The sequence below is a fragment of the Diceros bicornis genome, chromosome 7, assembly GCF_020826845.1.
Source record: "Diceros bicornis minor isolate mBicDic1 chromosome 7, mDicBic1.mat.cur, whole genome shotgun sequence".
In the NCBI taxonomy this organism is placed as follows: domain Eukaryota; kingdom Metazoa; phylum Chordata; class Mammalia; order Perissodactyla; family Rhinocerotidae; genus Diceros; species Diceros bicornis.
The window spans coordinates 910,112-928,923 of NC_080746.1; the positions used below are offsets into that span (position 1 = coordinate 910,112).

General features: G+C 46.7%; 1 protein-coding gene across 2 annotated transcripts in view; it reads right to left on the reverse strand.

Annotated features, from left to right (window-relative positions):
• The window catches only part of LOC131408219 (ral-GDS-related protein-like), a 137,419-nt gene extending 126,516 nt beyond the window's left edge, over positions 1-10,903 (reverse strand). Inside the window, exons 1-2 of one of the 2 annotated variants that reach the window (XM_058544756.1) lie at positions 10,501-10,903; positions 7,392-8,520 (exon numbers count right to left, since the gene is read on the reverse strand). The gene's annotated coding sequence lies outside the window, so the exon portion shown is untranslated. Of the gene's footprint in view, positions 1-7,391; positions 8,764-10,500 lie in introns of those variants that run through there. The other variant, XM_058544757.1, reaches the window with a different exon arrangement.
• Positions 10,904-18,812: the final 7,909 nt, after the last annotated feature.

Genomic DNA, 18,812 nt, shown 5'->3' on the forward strand with positions numbered 1-18,812 from the left:
TTGTGGTAATCCTTTCACAAATCATCATCTTGAACACCTAAAACTTACATATGTTATATGTCACTAATATTTCAAGAAATCTAAAAAAAAAATCTCTCAACAAAGTTAAACCCAGGACCATATGACTGAAGTGGTGAATTCTACCAAACATATAAAGAAGTTTTAAAAACAAGCCTTCTTACACTCTGTCAAATATTGAAAAAGAGGGAATGCTTCCAAACTCATTTTATGACACCAGCATTACCCTGATACCAACACTAGACAAGGACACTAAAAGAAAATAAAATTACAGACCATTACCTCTGATGAACAGAGATGCAAAAATCTTCAACAAAATACTAGCAAACTGAATTCAACAGCGTATTAAAAGAGTTATACACTACCACCAAGTGAAATTTATTCTTGATATACAAGGGTAGATTAACATACAAAAATCGATCAATGTAATACGCAACATCAAGAAAATGAAGGGGAAAAAACAAGACCATTTCAATTGATGCAGAAAAACCATTTGACAAAATTCAACACCCTTTCATGATAAAACACTCAAGAAACAAGGAATAGGAGGAAAAACTCACAGCAAACACAATACTCAGTGACAGAAGACTGAAAAGTTTTCCTGAAAGCTCTAAGATCAGAAACAAGGCAAGGATGCCCACTTTCACCACTTCTATTCAACACAGTACTGAAGTTCAAGCCAGAACCATGAGGCAATAAAAATAAATAAATAAAAGGCATCCAAATTGGAAAGAAAGAAGTAAAATGATCTCTGTTTGAAGAAGATATCATCTCATATGTAGAAAATCTGAAAGACTCCACAAAAAAAGCCATTTGATCTAACAGATGAATTCAGGAAAGTAGCAGGTTACAAAGTCAACACACAAAAATCAGTTGCATTTCTATACATGAACCAGGAGCTCTCAGAAAAAGAAATTACAAAAACAATTCATTTATATCAGAAAGAATAACATGCTTAGGAATTAACTTAACCAAGGTGGTGAAAGGCTTGCACCATAAAAACTACAAAACATTTCAGAAAGAAATTAAAGAAGACATACATAAATGGACACACATCCCATATTCATGGATTGGAAGGTTTACTATTGTTAAAGTGTCAATATTACCCAAAGCAGTCTACAGATTCAATGTAATCCTTATCCAAATCCTAATGATGTTTTTTGCAGAAATAGAAAAACCCGTCCCAAAATTCACATGGAATCTCAAGGGACTCAGAATAGCCAAAACAATCCTGAAAAAGAAGAACAAAACTGGAGGACACACACTTCCTGATTTCAAAACTTACTACAAAGCCACAGTAATCAACAGTATGGTATTGGCATAAAGGCAGACATAGAGACCCAGTGGCATAGAATAGCCAGCCCAGAAACAAACCCTCACATATATGGTCAAGTGATTTTTGACAAGGGTGCCAAACCATGCAATGGAGAAAGATTTCTTTTTAACAAATGGTGCTCGGAAAACTGGATATCTGCATGCAAAAGAATGAACTTGGACCCTCATCCAACACTATATACAAAAATTAACTCAAGGATATAAATGTAAGACCTAAAATAAGAAAACACTTAGAAGAAAACAGGACAAAATCTTTATGACACCAGACTTGTCAATGATTTATGGACATGACATCAAAGCCACAGGTAATGAAAGAAAAACAAAAGACAAATTGGACTTCATGAAATTTTTATAAGTTGATACATCAAGAGGCACTGTCCATAGACTGAAAAGGCAACCCACAGAGTGGGAGAAAATATTTGCAACTCATATTTCTGACAAGAGACTGGTATCTGCAATATACAGAGATGTCCTAAAACTAAACAACTGAAAAACAAGCCAACTCACATATGGGCAAAGGACTTGAAGAGACAGTTCTTCAAAGACTTATGAATGGCATATAAGCACATTAAAAGATGCTCAACACCACTAATCATTAGAGAAATGCAAATCAAAACCACAATGAGACACCACCTCACATCCACTAAGATGAGCGCTACAGGAAAGACAGAAAACAACAAATGTTGGCCAGGATGTGGTGAAATGGGAACACGTGTACGCTGTTGATAGGAATGTAAAATGGTGCAGCTGCTATGGAAAACAGTATGGATGTTCCTCAAAATATTGAACATAGAATTATCATATGATCCAGCAATTCCACTTCTGGATATACACGCAAAAGGTCTGAAAGCAGAGCCTTGAAGAGATATTTGTATACCCATGTTTATAGCAGTATTATTCACAATAGCTAAAACGGGTAAGCAACCCCAGTGTCCACTGACACATGAATGGATACACAAAATGTAGTATATCTATACAACAGAATATTATTCAGCGTTACAAAGGAAGCAAATTCTCCAATATGCTACACATGGATTAACCTTGGGGACATTATGCTAACAGAAATAAGCCAGTCAGAAAACAGATAAATACTGTATGATTCTACTAACATCAGGAAGGGAGACTACTGAAAATCACAGAGATGGAAAGTGGAATGGTGGCTGCCAAGGGCTGGGGGAGGGGAGAAGAGAGAGTTATTGTTTAATAGGTATAGGGTTTCAGATTTATAAGAGTTATGGGGATGAATGGTGGTGATGACTGTGCAACAGCCTAAATGTATTTAACGCCACTGAAGTATACACTTAAAAAGGGTTAAGATGGCACATTTTTTGTTATGTATATTTTAACTTAATATACAAAAAGGAAAAAAAAAGAAATTAGTTATAAAGCCACAAAAAGACATAGCCTATTCTTAAATACATACTGCTAAGTGAAAGAACCCAAGTGGAAAAGGCTATATACTCTGTTCCGTAGTTTTCATATATTCCAATTACACGACATTCTAGACAAGGCAAAACCATAGAAACAGTATAAAGATCAGTGTTGCCAGGAGTTGGAAGGCAAGGGATGAAGAGGCAGAGCACAGGGAATTTAGGGCAATCCAACTCTTCTGTAGGATACTGTCATGGTGGATACATGAGATTATGCATTTGTCAAAATCCAAGTACGTGACAGTGAGACAGTGAACCTTAATGTAAACCACGGACATGGTTACGAACACTATAGCAGCATCAGCTCCTCACTTGTAAGGAATGAGCCGCACTAACACAGGTGGTCATGCAAGATGTTAACAGTAGGGGAAACTGTGGGGGAGGAGGGAGAAATGCTCTGTACTATCTGCTGAATTTCTCTGTCCATCTAAAACTTTCCTAAAAAAAATCTATTAATTAAAAATTAATCAATGGAAGGTAGGGAGTAGGTAGAAATATAGAGAAAACAAGAATATGAGAATACTGATAAATGTTGAAGCTGGGTAATAGGGACATGGGAGGCTATCACATTTTTCTGTTTAATTTGTGTATGTTCAATGTTTTCCAAAATAAAACATTTTTAAAGCTCCAGATTAAATCTAGATTATATGTAAAAGGAATCAAAGAATGTGAAGAAAACAGATATTTTTGAAGCAAGTACTCAAGGGGCACACTGAGGGAACGTGCAATCACACTGGATAGAGAGTGAACATCCTAGTTCCATCAGGAAGGTTCGGAGCTCAGTGAGGAAGGCAGGCAACAGCACAGAGAAATGACAGATAATGAGCACGGAAAAATGATCGCCCTCACTGGTCACAGAAATGCCAATGATGGGCCCTGATAGGACGGCCCTAGGATTTACAACTTCGTGACAACCACACTTAGAGCAGGCTCAGGGACAGAGCACCACGTCCTGTGAGAATGCCAATCAGCACCGGCTTCCTGGAGGGCAAACCTCTTGATCCCTGAAACCTGCAGGCCACTGGCCCGGCTCATTTGTTATACTGATTCTGTCCAAAAACAAAGGGATTGGGTAAAAATGATGGATTGAATAAACACATGTAGAGCCCCTTTGACATAAAATCCCTAAAAAATGACCCAAAGGTTCTTTCATTGATGAACAAATTCATAACAGCCCTGGGAACCATCAAGAGAGCCGACATTTTGAGGAAGACATCAAAGAGAGACAGCAGCTGGTGACCAGGGACCCCAGTGAGGAGCTCCGTGTGGGACATGGAGACCAAGCCAGGGCGCCCTCTCCCCCTCCCCGTCCTCCCCCTGCCGCTCATCTAACACCTCCTGCATCTCCCCTCCACTGCCAGCCACTGCCCACCTCATGCTCCAGGAATACAGGAGCAGAGGCGCAGGGCGTCCTTTCCACCAGCACATCAGTCTTCTTGCTCTCTGCACCTGCCCAGGCAGCAGAGCCCAGCCCTGCACCTCCTCAGGTCCCAGCACACTCGTCCCGGGCCCTCAGGCTCCTCCTCTCCATCTGGTCCTAACTGCATCAACTGTTAGCTCATCTCCACCTTACAAAAATACTTTTCCTTGGACTCATGCTCCCTTTTGGCTACTGTCCACTTTCCCGACTCCCCTTCATGGCTGAACCTCTTAAGTAAAGTGTCTCATCCCTACTGCCCTCCCATGGCCCCCTTCCCCCACTCTAGACCCAGCTTCATTCCCACCCTCTCAAGGAGACTGAGGTCACTAGTGTTCCCATGTGGCCGAGTCCAGCCATCTTCTCTCCGTTCTGTTCAGAGCTGTATTCGACCCAGCTGAGCACCCCTCCTTTCTGCAATACCCTTTTCCCCTTGTGACTCTTGCGACTCCGTGCTCCACTGTTTCAGTCTCTTTTCCTGAACCCTCTTCAGCTGCACCTCTGCAAACACTGCCTGTTCCTAGGCTGGGCCCTGGTCCCTTCTACAGCTGCAGTGTCTCCAGGAAACCTCATTCAATTCCACGGTTTTAAACATCTCTGACCTCATCCTGACTCTGCAGACACACCAATGCAACTTTAAGAGTTTAGGTGCTACCTCCCTAGCATCAGTACCTAAGGAGTATCTCAGACTCAATTCCTTTCAAAATTTTACTGTCATATGAGTTCCTAGATAGCATCAAATATTTCTAAGAAAGAGGAAAACTTTGGATACAATAAAGAGTGGTGAACAAAGTAACCAATAAAATGTATACTTACATCCAATCATGGTGGCTTGATGGGGAAAATAAGAACACAGAACTAAGATCAGACTGTCTCGAGGTGGGGAGTGGAAGGTGATGAGTTGGGAGTGTATAACACAGGAACTGATCAACTCTAAGCATTTACAGAAAGAGAGGCAGAAATCGTTGTTCCAAAAGGCTGAAAGACACCCACTAGAAGAAGAGAAAAATCATGAGAAAGCCTAACAAATTAAAAATGAAATCAAAGAGTAGACTTAAATTCCAATTTATCAATAATCACAATTGTAAATGGATCAAATTGCTCTAGAAAAACATGAAGGCTCTCAAGTTGAGTTAAAATATAGTTATAAAATAAAGTTATATAACATGGTTGAAAAAAAGGTGATAAAGAAATAAGACTTTAAATGGGATAAACAGTGGTTTTCTGTGTTGATAACTGTCAGGAACACTTACGCACCTAACAATATGGTCTTGAAACATAAAGCAAAACTGGACAAACAAGAAGACACAGGCACCTCCACAATCACAGGGAAATCTACCTTACCTCTCTTAGAAATCCACAGGTCAAGTGATACAGTAAGTTAGGAAACAGATCTGTTGACAAACACAAAAAAGCTAGACCTAGCCTCAGCCTGAGGGACAACAACATAAGAAACTAGTGGAGAGGAAACATTCTCCTCAAACCACAATGAAACAGTCACCACAATGGACTGTGTGCTAAGCCACAATGAAATCTCTAAGGAGTCCAAAAAGCAGAAATCTATAAGTGACCATATTACTGGAACTTAAAGCAATAAAAGTAAAAAATAATCACAAAATATTGGCTCCCCTCCCCCAACCTATCCACTCGAAAATCTGTCCACACCCTTCTAAATCTCTCATGTTACAGAGGGGATCCAGACAGACAGGACAAACTCTTTAGAAATGAGCAGCACTGAGAGCAGCATGAGGTAAATCCATGGCGTGGAGACTAAGGGACAGAAGAGACACAGCCTCCACTGCAGGTATCAGGGAATATCAACTCTACATGAAGAAGCTGAGCACTTCCCTCCAGGAGCCAGAATAACACCACAATAAAACCAACAACAGCAGAATGAAGTGAGGATTCACGAGGCAGGAACAACAATGCAGACCTAAGCAATGGAGTTGAGGGCTGGCTTTCCGGAAAGACCTGTAACAGTGAGAAACCTTGCGCAGTCTGACCAAGAGGAACAGACAAAGGCAACAAACTGTACCATCAGGTACAAGAAACTACAGAAACAGCTTTAACGTGATAGGAGAACATAGCGGATAACTCTGACCAAGACACCAGCGGTCCTCAACTGGAGCTGTCCTTCCACCAGGATGCATCTGGAAACAGGCAGGATGGGTTTTGTTTCTTGTTTTGTGTTGTCCTAATGGTTGTTGCCCTGGGGGTCCTGGAGATCCTGAACAGCCTGTCACATAGAGCCGTTTCCCTCCTGAAGTGTTACTGACATCTGGGAAGACAGGCACTGATCCAGATTAAGAGAACTATGTGGTAAGGAAATGTTTTCCATGGATGTATAACAGGGAAAAGATGGTACACTCAATATGTAAGGAATATCTAGAAACCAATGTTTACAACTACTAAACTGTAAGAGAGTGGGAAAATCAGAAACATAGCTAAGAAACACACCAAAAATATATCCAACCTATTCGTACAGGTCGAGAAATGTGCATGTAAAGCACAGGGAACAGTGGAGGAGATTACACACCAAATTTTACTACCAACAAGGAATAAAAGTTGGGAGGTAGATGAGAAATAGGAGTTTTTACTACTTCTTACCTTATATATTTCTGTACTGTTTTAATTTTTACAAAAGAGATAGTACTCTACTCAAAAAGATGTTTAAAATTTTAAAGAAATTATTAAAATGTTCAAAATGACTTCAGTTCATGGATATTCATTAAAACACGAATGGAAAGAACCTCCCCATGACTTTAAGAGTCTCCTATAACTTTTCTAATAGTTACTATGTCGATTTTATTTCACATTTAGATCCTAACTCATTGGAATTTACATTTGTGTGAGGGATGCAACTGAAGCTGATTTTCTCCTGTTCAAGTGGAAAAACAAGGATCCAGGCACCGTTCATTGTGTAGATCTGGCTTTCCCAGCAGACCTGCAATGCCTCCTTTCCCAGCGGCTAAACCTTGACAACTACCGCTGCCTCTCGAGCGCCCTAGAACTGGCGGGGTGAGCTCTGCAGCCTGGGCTCCCTGTCTGCGAGGGGGGGCTACCAGCAGAGCCTTCTCCCAAGACAGCAGCAAGCATGCTGTACACAGAAGTGCTCAGGGGCCGTCTGCTGCATAGCAGGAAACCCCTCATGATGAGCAGGCAGTGGGGGAGCCCCGAGCCCCGGGACTGACCTCGGCTGGGGGCGGCAGGCTGCTAAGGCAGGGAGCCCCCTCCCTTCAGCTCGTCCAGCTCCTCCTGCAGAGTGTGCACCTGGCTGTCGGTGGCTGCCCCTCTTCAGCTCGCCGTTCTTCTCCACCTGCTCCCGCAGGCGGCACCCGTGCTCCTGTTCCCCCTGGAGCAGAAGCAGTAGGAGTGCAGCGAGTCGAGGAGATCTTGGGCCCCCAGTGCTGACAGGATGACCCTTCTGAGGGATGTGGGGCTGGTGTCGCTGTGTTCGCCCTGCACAGCTTCTGTGTCTGGCTTTAAGGTGACATCTGTTGGAGGGTGGAGGGGCTCTGGGAGGGTTTCTGAGGCATCATTGTGAATGATGAACTTGGGGGTTCTGGGCCAAGCCCTAGTCAGGCTCAAGGTTGGTCCCTCTGCAGCTGGGCTCCACATTTCTCTTCAACCTCTTTCGGTCAACAGCCTCGCGGGGGACAGATGGCCTTTCTTGAGTGTGCTGTGAGAAGAAAGTGTAAGAAGGTTGCCAGCCAATAAATCTGCACACCCCAGATCCTGAGGGATAAAGTCACCCACGGAAATGCCACTCTTACCTAAGAGACCCTGGCAGGGAAGAGGGGGGTCTCATTGCCAGCATCTATAGCAGACATGTTTGCATCTCACTGGCTGCCTGACGCTGTGGAGGCCACACTGTCTCCTGGAGTTCCTTCCAGAGACTCCGCACCTGCTCCTGACTGGCGGCTTCCTGGGAAGCCCTGGGTGCAGGTTCACCCTGCACAGTGGCTCGCTTCAACTTGCGGAGCCCAGCCCTGCTGGGCGCTCAGGTTTTCCCTCAAGGACAACGATGAACCTGCAGCTCCTTTCCCATCTGCTTCACTCGCATGTTCCTCAGGACCCCGGTGGCCTTCCTGGTGTCCTTTCTCCTGGGGCAGTCACGGCCTTCAGCCCCCGTTCTCAGTCAGGTGGAAGATGGAGGGCACAGCCATGGCTTGAGCATGTAGTACTGGCCATCCAGCCTTTCCAAGAGCTTTTTTTGGTGAAACGTTCACTACAGATGAAAGAATGCTTAGTGGGGTCCAGTCATCCCTGTGAACAGCTTTTAACCACTGAACCAGACGTTTTGAGCCCTTTATGTGGAGCCTGCAAGGATAAATGAAAAAGTAACTAGAAAGAAAGAATTAAATGTCTACCCCTAAAATAATCAACTATAGAAACACAACAAGTGTTTTTGGGAACACCCACACCTGTAGCCACTTTACCCATTTAAACCTTTAGTAAAGATTTAAGGAACACCTTCTGCTTGCAAGTTATTACTGGAATAGAAAGATGAAACACCCACTGTCTACTTTAAGGAGCTGACTGTCTGTAGGGCGGAGAAGGAAGGAAGGTTAGGACCTCTTCCAGGCTGTGGTAAGTGCCCTGTAGGGACACAGACACTTGGGCAGATAGCACAGCATGGCATCAAGACAACAGGAAAGGATTCAAGAAGCCTCAGAAATAGTTCCTAGAAGCTCATGGTTGCCCAACCCTCCTGCTGTCCATGGGATGCAGTGCTAAAACGGGGAGGGTTGGTCCCCCTATTTCAAAGCCAGGCCAGGTGTCGGACAGCAGAGCCTCCCAGGCACTCAGCAGGGCGCCTGGCCCCAGCTCTGCTCAAGTAGCTGAGGTATGCAGGACTGCCGACAGGAGAAGGTCAGCCACAAGGGTTGTGGTTCCTTGTTCCTCCTGTCCTCCCCCTACCAGGAGGAAAGCTGTTCTCTGTACAAAGCAACAAGCTCCTGCAAGGTACTGACCAAGACACTTCATCATCTCTTCTTCACATTAAGGTAAATTCTCTATTTAGACCAAACTGTGCACATGGGGATTTTGGGGGTCTCTCTCAAGGGCTTTCTGCTCCACCTGAGGTCATTTAGCCCCCCTGAGGCTGCTGTGGACCAGACCAGGTGGATACTAGGTCCTCAGGGAGTTCCAAGCAACATGACCTTCTAACCTTTCTCAATGCTTTGTGACTAGTTACCAAAGGACCACCACCTCCTTTGCCCCCAGACCACGGTAAACAATGACACATGCCAAGAGCAACCTTCTCTGCAGTGCTTTGCCTCATTCCCAAAAACAATAACAAAACTTTTGGGACACAGGCTCTGAAGGAACTGTCAAGAAAGCATGGTGGCTGACCTCTGAAACAAGCTCATGTTACTAGTTCTTTGGATAGATTGTAACAACTTCCGACTTAGAACAAACCACTGTAAACCTTCAATAATTCTACAGACAACAAGTGGCATTCAGGTCTTTCAAAATTCAACAAGAACCTGCAATGCAAAACAAAAGGATCTGCCAGGAGATTTTCAAAGTAAAATGTGTTCAGTGCGCTGTTTTGGGACTTCCAGTGCGGAGTCCGCAGGAATGGACTGGCTGAACTGGCTGAATTCCAGAAGCCCTCATGAAGGGAGCCAGGCCAGGGGGCAGGCAAACTCCTCACCATGCTGTGGGAGCCCAAGGAAGAAGTGAAGAGAGGAACCCCTTCCCCGAGTCCCCAGGGTAAGCCTCCAGGTGAGGAGTGGGCCATGTCCTCCACCACCCAGGATGCTGTCAAATGCAGAGTCCGCTGTCAGATGCCTCTCCATGACTCCAGTGCAGAGCCACCTTTCCCTCCACTGCCAACACCCGTCTAGCAACAGAGCATCTGGGAGGTGCGTCCATCCCAGAGGTACAAGCTTCTTTTGCTCAGCCACATACCTGATCACAGAGATCAAGGCAGGCTAACTGCCATCAAAAGAGCAGAAAAGTCACAGCAAATGCCAGAAGATAGTGACCTAAGGAAGAACGTTTCCAGAATACCCTGTCTCGACATTGTTGGCCTCAGCCCGAATCATTGGAGAGGAAGTGTGGTCATGGGGTGGGACTGAGAGGGTGGTGGAGGCTATAAGGTGGGTGCTGGTGGCCATGGGGAGGCTGCAGTGGTCTGAGGCACTCAGAGCAGAGACGGTGGCACAGACCAAGGCCACACAGTGCCCGGCACTGACTCACCTGCTGGACTGGCCCTGAGAGCCTGAGCACAGAGTGCTGCCTGCCTCAGGCTGAACCTCGAGGGGGGCTGACCAGGCGGCAGCGGCCAGTTACCTGTGGAAGGTGACAGCAGTTTCTCCTTGTTGCCCGGCAGTGGGAGCGGTTCGCAGCAGTGCAGTGATCACCATCCCGGGCCTCAGGCTGTCGTGCCACCAGGCTCTGGCCCCCTTCTCGCCACCCCACAGTAGGACCACCACAAGGTTAAGGGCTTGTGGCAACACTCTGCAGCACGTGGGAGCTGGTCCCCGGGCCTCGCAAGACGGCAAGATGGCTGCGCATGCCAGTCCATCCTCAGTAAAGCAAGATGGCCGTGCCTGCGGGCCTGGCAAAATGCCAGCTGACACACCAACCCCAGGTTCGCGCTGCCCAAACTCGTTTGTTCGGCTGTCCCGATGGGTCACTGCTGCGGTGTTCTGAGTGAAGGATGCAGATTGCGGGGTAGCAAGAGTGTGGCTGGCCCTCCAGGAGGGGAATTGCCATATGTCAAGATGGCGAACGACGCAGTTCCGCCCACTTCTGGCCCCTCCCGCGTTGCTCCGCCAGATTGGGCCCAGCGGCTGCCCATCACGCTGCGCTTATTCTCTGGGGCAGCAGAAAGAGGGACGCGGGTGAGGGCATGCCCACGCAGGGTGGCCTGGGAGGCTGCACTTGCCTGGGCCCGTGGCTGCTGGGACTGGCCGGCGCAGTTTGGAGTGAGGCTGCAGGGCAGAGCTGGTCCTCGTGCAGAGTGGGTGGGCGTAGCTTCTGTAGTGAGACCGGTGCATCTGACAGCCTGGCCCCTGCAGGTCTGGACACTCTTTTCCTCTGCTCTCGGTGCTCGGGTGCCGGCCTGACAGGCACACGGCCGCTTGGGAGGGAATGGCAGTGGGGCGTCGGTGAGGGGATGGGTGGCACTGGACGGGGCTGAGGCGCCGGCTTGACAGGCCCACGGCCGCTAGGGCAGGAGAGGCAGCAGGGCATTGGGGTGGGGAGGCAGGGGCACAGGGCGAGGCTGGGGCACGGGCCTGACAGGCCCACAGCTGCTGAGGTGAGAGGGGCAGTGTGGGGTCAGGGAGGGAAGGGGCAGCGCTGGGCAGGGCTGGGGCGCTGGCCAGACAGGCCCATGGCCACTGGGGCGGGATGGGCAGTGGGGTGTCGGGGAGGGGAGGGTTGGCGACAGGGGCATTGGCGCATCGGGGAGGGAAGTGGTGGCGCCGGGTGGGCTGGGGCACCAGCCTGACAGGCCCACAGCAGCTGGGGTGGGATGGGCAGTGGGGCATCAGGGAGGGGAGGTGGGGCACTGAGTGAGGCTGAGGCACTGGTTCTTGGGAGGCTTTTTCCTTCCCCTCCAGGAATTAAGAAGTGGAAGCTCTCTAACTCCTCTGAAGTTATGTTGTAGGCTGGAGTGGAGGAACCTACTCCAATGCTCACAACACACGCATGATTCTGTTGACAGATAGATCATTCCAACTTCTTTTTCTGTGATGAGAAAGAGAAATAATCCATCTCGTCGGGTCTTAACTTATTGAGGTCCTACTACAATGTGTTGGGTGGCAGGGGTGGGGTATTGGTGCTTTGGTCAATGCTAGTGTTGGGCCGGACGGAGAATCCTCCTCTGCCCTTTCCCTTAAGGTTCTTATGGCTGGCCAAATAATGAAAAGGCAGGTTAGCAGGACAAAATAATACCAAGTTTAATAACATGTATACATGGGAGAAACTCAGAAATGAGCAGCTCGTCATTCTGTCTAAGCTGCTTGCTTAAGTATTGTAGCTAAAGGCGTGGAGGGTGTTGGAGGGGTAGTGGTTTGGGATTTCAGAGGGGAAGAAGACAATTCACATGGAGACAGAAATGCAAATGTTTGTCTGACCACTCTTTTCTGGGCAAGCTATAGAGACTGTGGCCAGGGACAGACAGATATTTTGATAAAATGGTCTTGTTGCTGCCTTTCCTATTGCAACATCTATTTTACATTAGATTACAACCATCATATGATATTGGCTTCTTCCTGAAACAGGTCTTCTGTGTTAAATTCTTTAGGCAGCCTGGGAGAGGAAACTCAAATGTTCTTCCTGAGTGTTCTGAGTCTTTATTTTCTTCAGCTCAAAATAATCCGCATGCCAGAATGGTGCATCTTGGGGTCGCTTGCCCTGAGCACCATCACTAGAATGCTTCTGCTCCAGAGGAGACAGTTCATTAATTCTTCCTGGCAAGATATTTTGGATTGTTGCAAGTTGCCTTGGAAGCATTTGTACATGGGCTCTCTTTTTCTTCCCACAGCAATTTTAGTTCCCTCATTCCTTGTAAGGGGTGATTTGTTTTCAAGTAACCCTGCCTCTGTCAAGGAAGACTTCCATTTGGTTTAATTCCACCTGTCATCATGGATGGCATTGTTTTTGCCTCCTTTTTCTTTTACTGGCAGCTGCAACATAAGTTTACTGAAATCCCAGTTTGGGAACTGTACAGTAGACTAGTAGGCAATATTTCAATGGTTTGTGGCATCAGGCCACTTAAACGTGAGGTGGCTGGAGGAAACAGTAGCCCTGACTTCCAAAGGAGCATGTTCAGCAGATGTATTTCTGGTGACGTTTGTTTAAAAAAGACAAAGAATCAGACAGTGATGCACTGTTTGCTGGGGCCACATGGTGGGGGAAGGAATAGAATTATTTACTTCTCCATCTGTTCTCAGGATATTACCGCTTACATACCTACGACCATTCCCAGGAGAGACTTGGGTAAGGTAGAAAACACAGTTTAATATCAGTCATATTACCTTAGATATGAAAGTCATCATGGTAAAGTTAGGAAAAGGCATGTTATGCGTGGTAATGGGACACTGAAGGCTGCTTCAAAGTAGAAAAGGTGTGTGGTTTGAAAGCCTCTGTTGATGCTGATAAAAACATGTATGGTATTTGTAGGATGTGGTGGGGAGTTTTCTTTCTAACATGATGCTGTGCGTCCTTTTAGAGCTGATTAATGGACCAGCCTCTCCTGGCCCCTGGTGTTCTTAGAGATTCGGCCTTCCTTGCCCAAGGGTTAGGCAGCTCGTGGTAGTTTTTATAGTTATCCATTCATTAAGCTACATTTCTTATTGAGCGCAAGGTTTGGTTCATGCAATGTCCTAGACCCTGGGGCCAGAGAAGTGAACAAAACACAAAAAGCATGCCCTGGGTGACGTTCTAGATGTGACACCAATGGTGTGGCTCATGTAGGAGAGTGATGTGTGCCAGGCTGGAGGCCAGGAGGGCCAGGAAACATCTCACCACAGAGGTAGGTTTTGAACAAGGCCCAAAAGCAGTGCAGGAGGAAGAGCAAGTGGCCTGCTCTGGGAGCAGCAAGGAGGCCAGTGTGGCCAGGGCACAGCCAGTGAGGGCAGCAGGAGCTGAAGGCAGAGTTGTGACTTTGGCCCAATCGTTGGCCCTTGTTGGTCATAATGAGGACTCGGGCGTTGATTTATTCTGAATGAGATGGTGACCATTTGGAAGGTTTTGAGAGCAGGAGTAACATGGCTGGACATAGGTTTAGCAGACTCAATCTGGCTGCTCTGTTGAGAACATACCACAGAGGGGCCGGGGCAGAGGCAAGGAGACCAGTTAGGGTGCTGTTGCAATAAGCCAGGCAAGAGGCCTTGGAGATGTAGGTCAGGGTGGGGAGAGGAGGTTGAACTCTGGGTGTGTTTGGAGATCGAGACAGTAGGACTGTGTACAGTTGGGAAGTGGTGAGGGGTGGGGCTGGGGAGGGAAGACTTGAAGTCAGTGCTGAGTTTATGGCCTGAGTCAAGAAATAAGAGACTCAGATGGGGAGACTTGCGGAGGTCCTTCTTGGTGGGGACCTGTTAGGAGTTTGGTTTTGGCTGAGTTGACTGTGAGATTTTTGTCTGTGGCTCTTTTCCACGAGAGGAGAGCAGAGAATGGCCACCTGGAATCTGTGGTATGAAGTCCCTGTGTCCCTCCCAGGCTCCCTCCCTGCACAGACATCCTATGGGAAGGCCTTGGAGTGGAGGTTCCTCTGTGCCAACTTTCTTGGGTGTTCTGGCCTGTTTGCATTGCCCCTCCCTGGGTTTGTCAACTTGAAAAGATTTACTCACTTAGTGGAGCCTCAGGTTTTCAAAAGTTAAAGTTTATCTAATCAGTGGGCTTGAAAAGCAGTATAAAATATTTCCAAAGACGCAAGAAATAGGTAAATTTCAGAAAAAAAAAATTCTAGTATTACATTGTATGTGTTAAAAACTCTTGTTCCCCTTTCTGCCTCACCTGAGCGTGTGTAGTCATATTGTTAGTTCTGTTCTTTTCTTTGGGATGCAGTGTTTTCAAATGAAATTCCAGGGCTTACAATTGAACAACAAGTGTTAAATATGATTAATTGTTTATAAAAAAAAGTCTTGCCACGGAAATAAGTTAATTAACATTATTTTCTGAAAGTAATAAATACATGTGGCTTTTCTTGAACTAGAAAAATGCTTTACAACTTTCTTCCCTCCTTTCCATTAAAGTGTAGGTTTGTGTGAATTTGCTGGATTCTTCAAACACTGGGTTTGCCATTTACAAGGTCACTGTGGTCCAAAGCAACGTGACTGGGAGCAGAGGCTTGGGGTCAGGGTCTCTAAGCTAAGACCCCCTTGAGCCTGCACAGAGAAGTACTTGAGGGCCTACACATTCTTCCTGGGTGTCCTCCCTGCTCATACTCACTGCAGAAGGAGGCTTTCTCCTGAGAGAAGCTACAGAGCCCTGGAAAGCTGGGAAGGCACCTGCACAGGAGGAGGGGTTTGCTTCCCTTCCTGAGGTTGTCCCTGTGCTCCCCTTGGGCCTGTGTCTACACGTAGGGTGGAGTTTAGCACCCACAGTGTAGGGCGCAGAGAGTGTAATTTGTGCACATTGAGAAAGTCTGTGAATGTCAGGAGTTCTGTGTCTGGATTAGAGTTTATGAATTTAGGGTTCATTTGAGTCACAACCTTAAACTGCATCCTGTCGAGCATCTCCTCACTTGTGAGAGTGGAAGCTGAGAGAGGGAGCCCTTCTCTTCCTCTCCAGGCAGAGGAGGGTGTGTGAGCTCCCAGAGTCCAATCCTGTGGCTGCTCAGGTGCCCCCACCCTTCTGCACCAGGGACTGACCCACTCCAGGGCTTCTGTCTCTACCAGGAGTTTAGAATGTGTTTAACTTTCTGCATGTGGCTTTCCTTCTGTCCTGTGGGAAGCAGGCTGCTTATCTGTGCTGATCCCAATATTTGTGTTTCTTTCCTTTGGATTCCTGTATCGATTGAACAGCGCAGCCCTATATTTCTGGTTTCCCTTACCTCTTTGTAATTTTATTTCCTGTATGAAAAATAACATTTTGAGTTTCTTGGGCTTAAAAATGTGAATTGATGGAGAGATATAATGTCAGTAAGGCAAGAAAATTGTAGAACTAAATAGAGTTTTTGTTTTTAGGCAAGAGAATCTCAAGATGTGAAATGAATGTGTTGAAGTTTTCAGGTGCATTTTCATTTTTACATCAGTGTTTGCATGTGCTTGTCCCTAGAGAACATTGAGATTTAAAAAGCTAAAACAATGGAATTTCTATTTTAATTGATGTGAGGAAAATTAATCAAACTAATCCCACTATGTTTAAGGAGGTAAACCCAAACCCCTCTTGCATTATAATATGCCACTGATTCCTGAAAATCCTGCCTATGTGAGACACAGTGGAGGACAAACTAGGATGCAGCTTGTCCTTTTACTTAGCGAGAGATATGAAAATGTCATCTCGTAAGGTTACTCTTTTGTAACCATTAGTGTGCTAAAGGAATTAAATCTTAGAATGGTTTCCTATGTACAGAAGTTAAAATTAAAGAAAAACTATTAAATGGGAAAACATGGTATGTGTAAATTTCTCTGTTTTTATTAGATAAATCTGTAAGATAGAAAAGTCTAACCTCAGAAGAGTCACTGCCAACAACCCCTCCAGCCACCCCCAGTGCACAGTTCTGATCATTCTTGACCGTCCTGTTGGTGTTTCTTTCTATAAAAACAAGCCATTGTGAATGCATATTTTTGTACGCATGTTTGTCCTTGTAATGAGCGGTCAGACTCCGCACTTTTTGATGTATGCTGACAACTTACGCCTCTCCTCTCCCTCTTTCTCTCGTGTCCACGCCTGGACAAGCTGAGGAACAAGTCCGGAGGCTCTGTTCTCTGGCATTGGCTTTGGATCCAACCACACAATCCCTGTCTGTGTGCAGAAGTCTTGCCCTGGTCTCAGCCATGGTAAAGATTTCTCGCTTTGACCAAAATTTAGTCAGGCCCCTGAACCTTCTTGTATGCCTGTCTGTGCACTTCCTTATAAAATCCAGTTTTAGCAACAACCTTGCAAAGTCACTTTAACCAGAACCCACACAGGAATGTCTGATCTCACTTGAGATCTGCTCAGGCTCCTCCTCCTCCTCCACCATCCCTCAGGTGGTGTCTGATCACCCTGGTCTGTCTCTGGTAAGAATCCTGTTAGGTCACGTTAGCCAGAAACCCCAACACTTGAGTTTCTCTTAGTAATTTTCCATCCCTTTACCCCCACCATGCTGCCTGGCTGTGAAATCCCACTTGCCCACGCTGCATTTAGAGTCAAGCCCAATCTCATTTCTCCCCCATTGTGAATCACATCACATTGGTCTCTGCGTATCACAGTGGTTCTGAATAAAATATACGTTACCATCTTTGAAAAATTTCATTGAATATTTTTTGTTTAAAACCCCCAACCACAATAAAAACCCAGGCCAGGCTCCTTTCCTTGCTCCTTCAAGCCATTTCAGACCTGCATGTGATTCTGGCCCTGCTCTCCTCAGAGACCTCTATTATGTGAGTCATAAGACTTTTCCTAACTCCTGTGTGTGTGTGGAGGGGGGCACACACCAGCATCAGTCTCTCCATGGGAATCACAGCACTTGCCAGTGAGCAGTCATATTTTGAAAGGAATCTCTTTCTCTGAGTGGTAGGTTTCAACAGTGGGCTCAAAATATTCAGTGAATCATGTTGTAAACAGATGTGCGGTCATCAGGGCTTTGTTCTTCCATTTGAGAGTTGACTTTAACTTAAAGTCACCAGATGCATTACCCTTAACAAGAGAGTGAACCTGTACAAAGGCCTGGGGGTAGATTGGAGGGGGAGGGGAGAGAATAGGATCAGTTAGAGGGACCAGAGGTCAGAGTGTGAGAGAGGAGTTGGAGAAGGGGCCAGAGCAGTCAGTAACAGCACAGCAGCCAGGTCAAGGCCCTGTGCACCATGTCTGGGAGTCAGGATCTTCTAATTGCAGTCAGTGGGGGAGCCCCACTTCTGCTTGGATCTCTGGGGGACAAGACTGCAGTGTCTTACCACGTCTGTCTGTCCACAGCTACCAGACCCTGACCAGGGAGCATGAAGCGCTGATGCAGAAGTACCTGCACCTGCTGCAGATCGTGGAGACAAGAAGACAGTGGCCAAGCAGTTACGGCAGCAGATCGAGGATGGGGAGATCAATATCGAGTGGCTGAAGGCAGAGGTGACTGCTGGCTAGGGGTGCAGAGGAGGCTGGCCGGGGGGCCCAGGGCACAGGCCCAACCCCTCACACTCTAGGCTCCTGCAGGACCAGGGGGCACATGACAGGCAGAGGGAGCATCTTCCAGTCACAGCTAGGCCAGCCTCCAAACTTAAATTTAGTGATGCTGGCAGAGTGGGAAGGGCTTTAGTTAGATCTGAGTTCAGATCCTACCTCTGCCACTTGACAGTTGCAACCTGGAGTACATCCCCCCATCCTCTGTGCCTCCATTCTTTCACCTATAAATCAGCCTTTTTATACTTGCCTGGCCAGGTTGTGAGGATTGAGTGAGGTTATTTATGGGCGAGTTTTTAGTTACTCTTCTGATGACCACATTGACTAAGCATTCCCACATTATCAGCTGGAGTCCAGGGACACAGAGTCCCTGGTAGGTCGTCATAGTCTGGGATCCTGGCTCAGTTCCAAGGATTCATTCCCTCTGCCTGTTGTAAGAGCTCCTACAGGGGCTTACCGGGCATGAGTCTGGAGGCCACATTGTTGCTAGGTTAAGCCTTCTAGAACTTCACTACTCAAACTGTGGTCCATGAAGCAAGAGCATGTTAGAAATGCAGAATCTCAGGCCCTGCCCAGACCTCCAGAATCAGAATCTGCACTTTCACAACATCCCAGTCGATTGCCATTTACATTAAAGCTTGGGAGGCACTGGCTCTCTGTCCCTTAGACGCCCCTCACCAGCTGTCTACCCCAGCACCGAATGATCTGATTGCCTCTCCCCGCCTCATCTCACCATGAAAACCAGATGCTCAGAGCCATTTGGCCACATCACACGCGGACCGTGGACTCTGAGCTGAGGAGGGGAAAATGGAAACATAGATTCTAACGAGGGT